The sequence below is a fragment of the Orussus abietinus genome, unplaced genomic scaffold (genome assembly GCF_000612105.2).
Source record: "Orussus abietinus isolate OABI.00-Male unplaced genomic scaffold, Oabi_2.0 scaffold10, whole genome shotgun sequence".
NCBI lineage: Eukaryota > Metazoa > Arthropoda > Insecta > Hymenoptera > Orussidae > Orussus > Orussus abietinus.
Window position 1 is genome coordinate 1,197,931 of NW_019396009.1, and position 12,526 is coordinate 1,210,456.

General features: G+C 49.1%; 1 protein-coding gene across 4 annotated transcripts in view; it reads right to left on the bottom strand.

The window, feature by feature from the left end:
• LOC105699676 (trehalase) overlaps positions 1 to 12,526 on the bottom strand; it is a 42,234-nt gene extending 29,708 nt beyond the window's left edge. Inside the window, exons 1-2 of one of the 4 annotated variants that reach the window (XM_012424836.2) lie at positions 12,151 to 12,526; positions 10,317 to 10,463 (exon numbers count right to left, since the gene is read on the bottom strand). The gene's annotated coding sequence lies outside the window, so the exon portion shown is untranslated. Of the gene's footprint in view, positions 1 to 5,069; positions 5,211 to 8,193; positions 8,800 to 10,316; positions 10,464 to 10,745; positions 10,867 to 12,150 lie in introns of those variants that run through there. The other 3 variants (XM_012424837.2, XM_012424834.1, XM_012424838.2) reach the window with 3 other exon arrangements.

Sequence of the window (12,526 nt, forward strand, 5' to 3'; positions counted from 1 at the left end):
GGCTGTGAGAAAGACCAGAGGACATTTAATCCCGCTCTTTGGCAGAGAACGGTTGCCATTGCGGGGAGGAAGACGAAACATCTTTTTGGTCTCTTTGCGAGTAAAACGATCGGGCTCTTTTTGCGGGAAAAACCCGCGTTCCTTCGTAAGCATTCCCCACAATCCGGTCGCGACTGGATCTTGACATTAACAGAAATTATTAAACGGCTTATTAGAGCCAAATGACTTCTAATCGCCATTCGTAACGTTGTCAATTTCCATTATCAGCGAGAGATCGGAGCGCCGTCGATCATCGATTACGAGGGGGAAAAGTTATTTTCTTATCATTTTTTTTTCTCTTTTTTTTCTCCCAGTGTTGTCGTGATAAATGCGTGAGGAAACAAAGGAAAAGAAAAATTCCTAGGCCTGCACTTAGCTATTCAATTATTATCGCTCGGGAATGGGACTCATCTGGAGGAGTCTCCCTACCTGCTGAATAATCATCGAAAGAGCTCTACCACGCAATTCTACAATGCCTCGATTGTCTAAGATTGAGCTTGCCGATAACATTCGAATTCGCTTTCCAAATCTAGTCGAATCCGACGCGGCAAATTGATTAAGATTGATTATATATCGCTGACTCCGTATCCCCGAAAATCGTCGATTACGAAGAAACGTTATTCCTGAATTATCGGACAATTAATCGGACCCGTTATCACGCGTCGTTCTAGGTAAAGCGGGTCGAGTGTGCGGTTTTTATTGTCATAAAGTACAAGTGACATCAACAATCCATGTTTACCGTTATCCGCCTGCGTCATGTCGCGTACCTCGTTCTTAATTAGATTCCTCACCCACCGTTAATGCGAGCCATCAATTTCAATGGCACTAAAATGTTCTCTATCCGAGTGTTTATATTAGGATATGTACATTCGCAGGTGCAGTATTTATATAGTTAAAGTCGACCTCGAATTTATGGAGATTTGAAGTTAATATTATCGAGACCGGTTTGCCGTATCTCGAGCCACCTTCCCTCTGTACCGAAACACGTGTAAACGGTAATTGGTCCTATCCAGGTCGAAAAGTCGCGATGCTGCCACCTAGAATATATCGGTTCGACACGTCGAACGCCAGTGATAACGAACCGCGAGGTTGATATTGCAGAACGCGGGCCACGGTCGATAAGTCAGTCTCGACCAGGCGCAGCTGGTACGCGTTATCGACCCGCGAATTCTGCGCTACCGACGCGTCTTTTCCTTACTTCCTTTATATTTCAATAAATTATTGGCCAAGCACTGCAACGAGGTATGCCGTTAAAAAAGCAAAACACAAAATGTGAGTAAAAAATTTGGGGTTCATTCTCCTGGGAAATAAAAAAATAAAAGAAAAAATACCAGGATTTCCCTCCACTCGTGCCAAAGCGAGTGCAACGGACGGGCGTCGCAACGACGGCAAAACCGCGGCATATCGTATCGCCAACTCCACCCGTGTTCATTTTATCTCCAGACGAAGCTGAAATCAAGTAACCGAGTAGACCTCGACGTGCCGACACGGATAGCACACCGGACGTGCATCTTGACTCCCGGGAACAATGAGGCTTATGAACGACCCATAATAGCAGGATCGACCGATAAAAATCGCTAATCGATAAAAATTGGTTTTACCGCAATCGAACGACTTTACTCGGTGTTACATTTTCTTTTTTTTTTTTTCCACACGTCGGATGCAGTTTTAAGGACGGACATCGAACGGCGCGACGGTTGGAAATTTTTCCAGAGGCTGATTCGCCATCGAGAAGTGCGAAGGGTCGCAGGGCCTGCCAGGGGGGGACGGCGGGTAATTGCGAGTAATTGCGCGAGATTGCACAACCTCGATCGCTCCATGGCGCGGTTTGACGTCAGAGAGACTGGCCGGCCAATCGGACGGCTCGAACGAGCCGAGCCCCAAAGGCGCCGGCGAAAGTCGACTCGACCCGAAGTCTCCGCGAATGAGTTCTCGTCCTCGAGAGCCTCGACCTTTGGCCGGCCGTCGACGGTCCTTAACCTCGGCAACGATTCCCAACGATTCCGCGCCGTTCCGTCGCCGAGACGACGGACCTGAGTACCGGGAACTAGAACGAACCCTGTTAAAAAGACACATCCTCTCAATAGAGTATACCCGCAGTCGAAGATTAATTTTTTCACCATTAATTTCAATATTTCGTACGCGATGCGAATTTACGAATACGGGCACGTAAAATAAATAATTAAATTTCGATACTTATGATTTTAAAATAAATAATTAAATTTCGACACTTATGATTTTAAAATAAATAATTAAATTTAAAAAAATTATACATAATTAAATTTCGATACTTTTGATTTCAATACATAACTGTATTTAAGAGCGTTTGGAATACACGAAACATTTTTAATGATATAGGATATATGTACTCCGCTTTTCGCTGCCATCTCAAGAGCGTCAAAGAAATGACCGATTTGACGGGTTTTGTATATTCTTCGCCAGGAAGCGTTAACCGGAAGTTTCGACATTTTCGCAACCTCGTCAATACTCATCACGCGTGTCAGGTTTATTCCAGACGTCTCGGATTCGCGCACGGTTTAAACCCGTAATTGTAGAATTTTAAATACCGAAATCAATGTGCCATTTTCTACGCGCCGAGTGCATCTTCAAAGGGCGTTCGGGTGGAGGAAGGTGGGAATTTTTGCTCCCTTTTTTGCAACGACGGGATCAATAAATGCCCTCGATAAAGGCACTTACTCAGGCTTTACTCTACGAAACCCCAACTTCCCGAGTCATTTGGGCCCGCTGTCGATTAAATGACACTTTCATTGGCGACGTGGCGCGATCAATCCCTGGCATCGTTAATGCCAATAACGTTTAGAGCCGTAATGCCGTCAATATGCATCTCCTCCCTAACAACGTCCGCCACAGGACGAGACAGGACAGCTGAGCGGTTACCGTGAAGGTTAACGGGCCGATAAGTCCTAATTGCCGGGACGGGAATTACTTAACTCGAGCGATACGCGAATCGTTCCAAGGGGCAACTCATCTCGCAACTCGTTTGCATAACGTGAGCACGTTGAGCTTACGATGCGTCGTTGGGTGGGAACGGGGTTTGCGGACGAAATCTCAAGGCGACGAGTCGAATTGATTCCGGATCATCAAGAGAAAATGAAAGATCAGATGCGGTCCCGATAGAAAATATTCCTACTTTTCGAATTTCCTGACGACAAAAATTAAATTGTTTCACTCAAAGAAATTATACATCGCCACGACAAACTTCCGCGATCAAATGCGTCCATAGAAACACCAGGAGTATAGGGAATTCGTTTACATCAGCGATATAATTTTTCTTCACGGCTTTTTCCTGCAATTAAAAAAATTAATTGGTTCAGTCAAAGAAATTATATGTCGCCACGACAAACTTCCGCGATCAAATGCGTCCATAGAAACACCAGGAGTATAGGGAATTCGTTTACATCAGCGATATAATTTTTCTTCACGGCGAAATAATTTTTTCCTGCAATTAAAAAAATTAATTGGTGCAGTCAAAGAAATTATACATCGCCACGACAAGCTCCCGCGATCAAATGCGTCCATAGAAACACCAGGGGTATAGGGAATTCGTTTACATCAGCGATATAATTTTTCTTCACGGCGAAATAATTTTTTCCTGCAATTAAAAAAATTAATTGGTTCAGTCAAAGAAATTATATGTCGCCACGACAAACTTCCGCGATCAAATGCGTCCATAGAAACACCAGGAGTATAGGGAATTCGTTTACATCAGCGGTATAATTTTTCTTCACGGCGAAATAATTTTTTCCTGCAATTAAAAAAATTAATTGGTTCAGTCAAAGAAATTATATGTCGCCACGACAAACTTCCGCGATCAAATGCGTCCATAGAAACACCAGGAGTATAGGGAATTCGTTTACACGAGTGATATAATTTTTCTTCACGGTGAAATCATTGTTTCCTGCAATTATCCACGATTCAGGCGACTATATGTATTACCGATTAATTGTTTAATTATAACCGAACAAAAAATCGGATGTTTCACCGCGGACTTCGTTCTCATCTCGCGCTACTTAAACTCTCGACTCTCTTCGCGGAAAGCGTGCCCATCTCTTTCATTCCGGAGCAATTTTCTGCGATTGACCCCACAGTTAACCCATTGTTGACCCATCGCGGGATTTCAAGTAACATCTACTGACAAGTCACGGGGTAAGGTTGCGACGTGCCCAATTGACTTCAAAGTCGATGCTCGATTAAACGCTCCGTAGATCGCCGTTAAGCTGCCTCGCGACACCTATCCCCGTTTTTTTTGCGATCGGAGAACCGCTGTCGTCGCTCACGAGGTTGCTCACACGTGGGGTGACACACGCACGCACGCCCTCGTCGGCATGTACTTACGAGACGCGCGGAAAGTCACGTGGGCAGAGGCGATAAAAAAGACAGGCCTCGCGAGAGGGGAACCTCACTCACCGAGTGCCCCTTGACCGGTGCCGACGCGATCCTGGATCCCGAGTTCCGGGTTACGTCAGGCCCCGTTAACAAACCGCGATTACATGTAAAGAAGGTCCTTACGCTCGCAACATTTCCCATTTTTTAACCTGTATTTAAATTCCATTTAAATGATCCACCCTCCACACCTTTCCAAAATCAGAGGTCCACCCACACCCCCCCAAATTTACTCGCGCATATTTCTGCATCCACCCATTATTGCCGTTACATTGCAGCCTGCATTTCTCGTTAGGCCCCGTTAACAAACCGCGATTACATGTAAAGGACCTTACGTTCGCAACATTTCCCATTTTTTAACCTGTATTTAAATTCCATTTAAATGATCCACCCTCCACACCTTCTCTCCAAAATCAGTGGTCCACCCACGCCCCCCCCCAAATTTACTCGCGCATATTTCTGCATCCACCCATTATTCCCGTTACTTTGCAGCCTGCATTTCTCGTTCCTTAAATTCCTCATTACCACGAAAAGCGTTTCGCGAAAGGTTCAAGGATCCCCGCCGTGTTCCACGCGTCCCGGAAGGACCGGCAAGGGTAAACGGAGCATGCGCGCTCCTCGCCTACCTGGCACGGAGTTCCACATTGTGTGAACAATTGGTCGATCGCCTCGTTCTACTGTCCCCTTTCTTCACGGTGGACGGCACCTCTCGTGTAGAAAAGTTGTCGCCGAAACTCGTTCGATCAGGTAGCGCCTCTCTCTTTCCCGGCTTTGAAATCGCGGTTTTTCGGAATTCGATTTGCATCGAGCGAAACGAGCGGACTGAGGGTCGCGAGCGGCCGAGCCTCCGTCGTACGAGCGACTCGTCCAATCGGACGGCGCGTCGACGCCGCCGCCCACGGCGTCGGCCAATCCGGGCGGCGCGCCGCGATCCTGCCTCCGACCGCTTTCTCCGAGCTCGAGCAATTTCAGCTGGAGGTAACGTCATCTCCCGGGGCACATACACCGGGGGGGAGCATTCCTCTCGCCGGCCGAGGCGAACGGGTCTCTGACGTACAGGAACTGCCGCGTGCTAGTCCGCCTCCTACCGCGCCCCGTCACGCCCGGCTCTCTCGAGGTCTTTCGTCACTTCGCCGATTAACTCCTTCGGAGTATTTGGCATACACGTCGGCGTATTGAAATTTCGAGGGCACGGTAGTTAAATGGTAATAAGATTAATCGCCATTCGCGCATCGGTGCTGGTCAAAGAAAAAGAAAAGAAAAAAATTCCCAAGTGACCCTCTTCTTTTCATTACATTTATTCCCCTTTAAATCCCAGCAATTAACGGAGAGGATATATCGCGCTAACGAGAGCGTTCAAGCGAGGCGATATGCTCGAGGAGAAATCGTAATTAATTGTAGACGAAAATAATTATTTTGGTATTTTAATCGCGATTCTACTTAACGTGTGAGCAGGTTTTCGCCGATTTCACGCGAAGTGAATCGAAACGCGTCGTTCAGGGATAAGCGGTTAATTAAAGCAGGGTGGTGGAGATTCATTTGCGACCTTAGGGATTCCTCGGAAACGACGACGTGGACCGTTCATCCGACGATTTGTTTATCGGCGTTGACTGGTACAAAAATACCGCCAAGCCCCGACCCTGTAACTAAGTTCGCCGTCGTTTTTGGCAGACCGTCAATTGTCACGGTGTCATTAATAGTCGCCCAGCCAGGCAACGTGAAGCGAATCACGAGGTCCGGCACAAAGTGGCTCTTTCAAAGTTCCGGGCCAAAAGATTCGCTCCTTTCATCTCCTTCGCATCTCAAGGTGATACGAAGGGTCAGGTGGGCCGTCCTACGTCAAACATCCACGCGTTAAATTTCTACGCCTCCACGGTAGAATAATTAAATTAATTAAACAAAATAGGAAGGATCCCCGGCGTATCGAGACATCCCTACCTCCACCATTCGAGGGGACATTCTCCTTTGAGAATCCCTTTCAAGTCGAACTAGGACTATATATCCTTCCGTTTCTTTTCGTTCCAACGATCTGCCAAGGACGTTTACTTTCTCCAAGTGAACATCAAGGACCTCCGTCACAAAGATTACGGATTTTAACCAGAAGCCCGCTATAGTATGACTATCGCCTAGCCTTAAAAATTAGAATAAAAAAAAATCTTAGTCACTTCGACGATCTTAGTCTATCAACGATAACGAGGCCGCATTAAATCCGGCTTTGTCCTGCCGCGGAAGGATCGATCGATTCTCGAATCGTAATTCTCTCCGTGCACGACATTCCTTGCATAAATCCTTGAGCACGTTGCACGACAGCCGATTAAAAAAGCTCCGCCTTCCGGTGTCCCGCCACCGGCCGACTATTCTCACGTCCGTGAAAAAATCGACCCTCGACGTCGTCCGCGAAGACAATAGCTCTCGAGACACGTATCTTCCGTGTTTTTCCGATCACTAGCCTTCCTCATCATACATGAGTGACATGCAAGCCAATCCGAACATCCTTAAATCCAACCCTCGATAAAATTGATAAGCATACAAAAAAGTGTCCTCGGTACAAAAATAAAATAAAATAAAAATTCCGAAAATGGAATTAATCTTTAAAAACGATCCAGCCGAAGAAAAAATTTATTTCCTCGTTTCCTCTCGCGGATAATCAAATGGATGGACCACTTTAACGTAAATTCGATATTTCTCATATTTTTTTTTTTTTATAACGACGTTGATTCAATTATCTTCGTCAGTGCCGACGGTCGATATTTTATGAGTGAATTTTTTAGACCACGTCTTTCGAGGAAAATTTGTAAGTATATACATGTGCTTATTTTTTTTTTTATATCTTTTTGGATAGGGGGTTGTTTAACGCGCCAGTTACGTTTTTGTCGGGAGCATGTGCGACATCCACGCGCGCTCCTGGCTGGCACTTGACCGGCACCCACGACATACTTATGTAAACGGGAAGTGGCGAATATATAGCAGGGCGAGCGCCGTGACAAGAGGCACGTCAGGGTCCAGCCTATTTCGACCGAGAGATCGGCCATTAATTTCGGCCCACGCGCCGATCCGTTCGCGCATACTCAATCGAGCCGCCGAACGAAACCCGCGCTTTGTTATTATGGCCCATATCGAGATACCCATAATGAAGATCGGGGAATACGAAACGCGCCTACCGATGTATACACTCTGGGTGATAACAGCCGAGACCTTGTCGGTATCCGTTGGCACCGACCGGCGATCGAAAAATCTCGAATTTCAAAGTGCAAAATACAACAAGGAACGACCTCTCTTCCCGCGCCTTGGATCGACGGAAGTCATTCGATAACGTCCCTGATGATCGTTACCTCCGGTTCCGTTATCAACTACCGGGCACCGAAGGGTGACGCGTGAAATTTCCCGACATGTAATAATTAAACGACTTCCGACATCTCGTCGGGCCGTTAACCCGAGAAATCGATTTGGTGCAACGAAAGGCAGGGCTTCCCGTTTGACTAGAAATTCCAACTGCACGTAATTATCGCCACTTGCACATAAATCGAGATGACAATGCCACGTGCAGGTTGTATTCTCCCGTGAATAAAAATCAAGACACACTTGGGCGACGGGAGGTGCAAGCTACGTCGTCAGGGTAACCTCGAGGTTCTCACGGTTTTGCATAGGCGAGGGGAGAAATTGCGGGAAAATGATAGGCATCGAGATATGAGACGGTGACGCGTGTACGCAAGGACGGTAAGGGAGGTCCTCGGAAAAATTGCTATTTACCTTTCTTGGCGATTTTGGTGTCCTTAACCTTGACACTAATGCCGGGCGGGAGGAAGCGCTCGCAACGGCGGTTGGCTTTCTCTCTCGGTCGCCCTGGGTCCACGCGCACCCTTCACTCGAGCGAAACTCGCGCCGCGGACTTGGAGGCGAGAGGTCGAACGCGGGATGGGCTCGCTTTTACCGACGGAGCGAGTGACGTGCGCGACGCAACCACGAGGCGAGACCTCGCCGAGATTTTCGACGACGAACTACTTGACGGCACGAGTCTCGGGGAGTTTTTCAACGACGAAACCCTCGACGGCATGCACGTGCTCCGGCGAGTATTATCGACAAACGAACCTCTGAACGGCGAGCACGAGACCCGGCTTTCGGACCGCGGCGCGGCAAGGCTCGGTCAAGCCATGCGGGCTCACTCGTTCTCGAACCGGTTCCCGTACCGGTACACGTGTCCGCACTGCGGGCGCAGGACTGTCGCGCCCCCGCGAGGCGACGGATCGACGGGGCACGGAGGGCGCAGGGGCCCGCGTGCGCGCGCAGCCAGTCAGAAGGAGCGAACGCGTTCGTCACGACCCACGCAGGACAAACGGGAACGACCGCTCCGTTCGGCGTTCGGTTACCGACTGACCCTCGCGCCGCGTGGCCAGCGGCTTTTACGATTGGCCCGGCGCATCCCCTCCCGCTTCAGTTCGTCAACCCACCTGTCGACGCGGTCGTTCCCCGACGGGCGCCCGATGACGAAATCTAAGTCTCCGTTTCAAGGACTTCCCTCTTTGGGGTGCTAACTCTAAATCGAATTTCTCGCTATCGCGGCCCCAACAAACTTTCGCGTCTCCTAATGTCGAGCGTTTGCGAAATACCTTGAAACCTAATATTCGCGATCGGCGACGTGAGCGCACTAACCTCGTTCGTCCCTTCAGTCCAAAATAGGCTCTGAAACGGGGAATCAACTTTTTGTTCTTTTTTTTTTATTTCCAAGTGTCCTGCATTTTTTTCATTAATTTTGTCAGGTTCTTCCCCCTCGGCGCGCCGCGCTTTGTGCGACTCCCGACTTTGACTTAAGCTGGCCTATGCCAACCGATCGGTGATTGCGCCGTCCTCTTATCGCTTCCTCGAGCCGCGTTCGTTCACTCCTCGCGAGGGGCGCGATAATCGGCAGACGCGTCTGCGCCGAATGCAAAGACGCCGGGGAAACTCGCCTATATCGAGCCTAGACAAGGGGACTGACTCACAACCGGCGGAGACTCTCGTGCCGATAAAATAGAGGGTCACGGGCAAGGTGCATTACGAGCTCGAAACCGGTCCAGCAGACCGGGGAACGCCTTTTCTTCGAAACTTCTGATGAAATCCGGCGCCCGTCGACGGACTCCGTGCGGCGTCGCACGAAACGCACCTCGCGCCCGGACGTCACGTTCGTCCGTCGCTCTTCTTCGAAGAACTTGTCGACTTTTTTTCGAACCCATCAAACATCGACGGAACGTGTCGCGGATTAGTCAGCGTTGAACCTCTACCGATTACGTAGTCGCGATTTTTGATACAAGTGCTAAGCGAGTCCTCGCCTCGTCACGATGAGTTAAGTGAGACCACGTGGTCTAAGAAACGCGGCTCGTCATTATATTTCCAGATTCCTCGAAGAAGACTCTTAGGAAAGAAAAGTGAGAAAAATATCATTTGACTTTCGTCCCAAGTGAGTGGCTGAGAACTTAAATGTGTAGAGGTATAAAAAAAAAGACATACTAGAAGGTCGGAGAAAGAGATGCAGGGGTGGGGAGGAATATATATAGCTTCGAACCTAAATGGGGAAATGCATCCATAAGGCCGGTAAAGAACGCGGTTCGGATAGTAGGAACCCCTGAAACGCGACGACCGGATGGACAGCGCTGCAAGGCGTGATAGCATCGTACAGGCGATTTTCTTGTCGGGCTCGATTAGGATTCGATATTTTCTCAGGAAATCGGTCCTTTGGTTTTTAATCGACATGACCTCGTATCCAAGGAATATTTTTCGATGTAAGCGCATCTTATCGGGTAAGTCGAGACAACTTGAAACCGAGCGGCGGTAAGCAGCAAGAGTACGAATGGACATTGGAGGGCAACCATTTATGAGTTGGAGGGCAGAGGACTCACCAGGTGTCGACAAGTTGGTGTCGGTCGAGCTTCTCGGAGATCGGGACGCGGTGATGGAGTCGCTGTCGCAACTGGTAGCACCGATCGGTGCGCTGCCCGTTGCAACACAGGCAACGCTGGGCGTTGCGCCAAACAATCAGCATATCACTGTGCAACAACCAAACAAAGCCGCAAGGTTAACGTCAAAATACGGGGACCTCGCGAGTTCGCCAGATTCGCCGGAAAATTAATAAAATAAAGGGACTATTTAGGCGCCTACCGGAATACGACCATAGTGGCTTAGATTCGTTAAAGTCGATTATCGATAGTCGAAACAAAGACCGATCGCGTTACCGTTGCACCTGCAAATGCGCTTAGAGTAAATGAAGGTCGTTTCGGTTGGTACGTCATCGGGAATTAATAAAATAAAGGTATAGCTTAGGCACGAACCGGAAGATGACCATACTGGCTTCGATCCCCAAAAGTCGAGTATCGATAGTCGGAACAAAGACCGATCGCGTTACCGTTGCAACTGCAAATGCACTTGGAGTAAATCAAGGCCGTTTCGTCTAGTGCGTTATCATTCGGGCTTGCAGATAGCAGCTCGGTATCGCGTGGACTTCGCCGGAAATTTTTAACCCGCACTTCCTAATTACCCTCCGTAATTGCTCGACCCGATCGACGCTTCGAAAGTGCCACTCAGGTCCGGAAGAATAATCCAGCCAGAAGTATTTCCTCCATTAAAGCGAGATCGAGAAAACCAGTTCTCGATTACTGCGATTAATCGTCGCGATCGCGATCAAAGGCAATAACGCGCTAATCAGCGGACGGAAAGAAACTGAGAGCAAGTTTTGTATACCGAAGTACATTAAAATGGGTATCGACATCCACCGATGCGAAATAGCGTGACGTGCCGCACTCTGTGTGCCACCCGACGCGCTTGAAGGGAACTCCGATCTGACCGACCACGTGCCGAGTCGCGACCTTCTGCTTCCCGAGATTTCGAAACGGATCTCGGATTTTTTTCCAACAAGCTGCTCCGATAATGCCAACTGGCTCACCGTGTCCACTTGCAATGTCCAATAAAAGCGATTCGAGAACTCGGTTAAAATTCCTGGGATTTTGATATTCCAAATTTTTCACTCCTCTGCAGTACACCGGGTGGGTAAATCGCCCTGAAAGTAGTTACGATCTCGACCTCGTCCCACGGTGTATTTTTGTTCGGAGGATATTTCGTTTCGCCCGCAATCTCCCACCAAGTTCCCTCTAACCTCGATTCCAATGCCAATTTTTCCCACGTGCGGTCTGGAATTTCGGTGACTTCGGCGCTCTCGAAGTTTCGCATCGATAAAGGGAACGAATTGCCCAAACCGAGTAAAGGGTTCTATAAGAGACACGTTCCCGCGACCAGACTGCCGAGCGTTGAAAAAATCGACCGGCTGCCCTGCAAAGGTGGCACAAGGTGTCTGAAAATGCGTTTCCTCCAGACCTAGTGACTCGAAATGAACGTTCTAAGAATCTGCCATCTCATTCCTTTAAACGGCTCTTAGGGTACGTACTCGGAAAGAGTAGTCGCCGGCCCAGATTTGGCGAGACCGAGTTAAAACAGGCATGTTAACTGCAAGTACATCCGGGCAAGCGCAATTCATGCCACGCGTGAATATTCTTTCGGGAGTGATGGGAAATGAAAATAATTATTCGAGAGAAAGTGATTTTATTGCACTGGGAAATTTCAACCTCGGTCAAATTTCTAGAGTCAATGGACGCTTCGAGAAGGCCGTGGAGAGAGAGGGAACGACCGCTGGGATGCGGGTGCGACGGAGGCGTGGCGAGGGGGCGAGGTGGGGGCACTTACCTTGTCAGACACGCGGCGGCTGGTGGGTCTCGCGCCTTCGCACCCCCGGCGACCGGTAGACCGGTCAGCTGATTGGTAGGATCAGCGGAAAGAGCGGCGGCGAGCTCATCTCGCTGGTTCGCTGTGCTTCTTCCCGCTTTCCTATCGATCCGCGCCGGGGCTCGACTCGAGGCACGCTATTACCGCGTGTCCACGCACTGTCACTCTAAGGAAGGCACATAACCCGCGATCCGGTCGCTGCTGCGACGCCCGGTGCGCGCGACTGCCACCCCCAGGGGGCCCCTCGGATTCCGGAACAACCGCCACACGTGCGTAAACGCGACGGAAAACCGACCGCTCCGAACGAACCGCACGCGATGACGGTCGGCCTGTGACT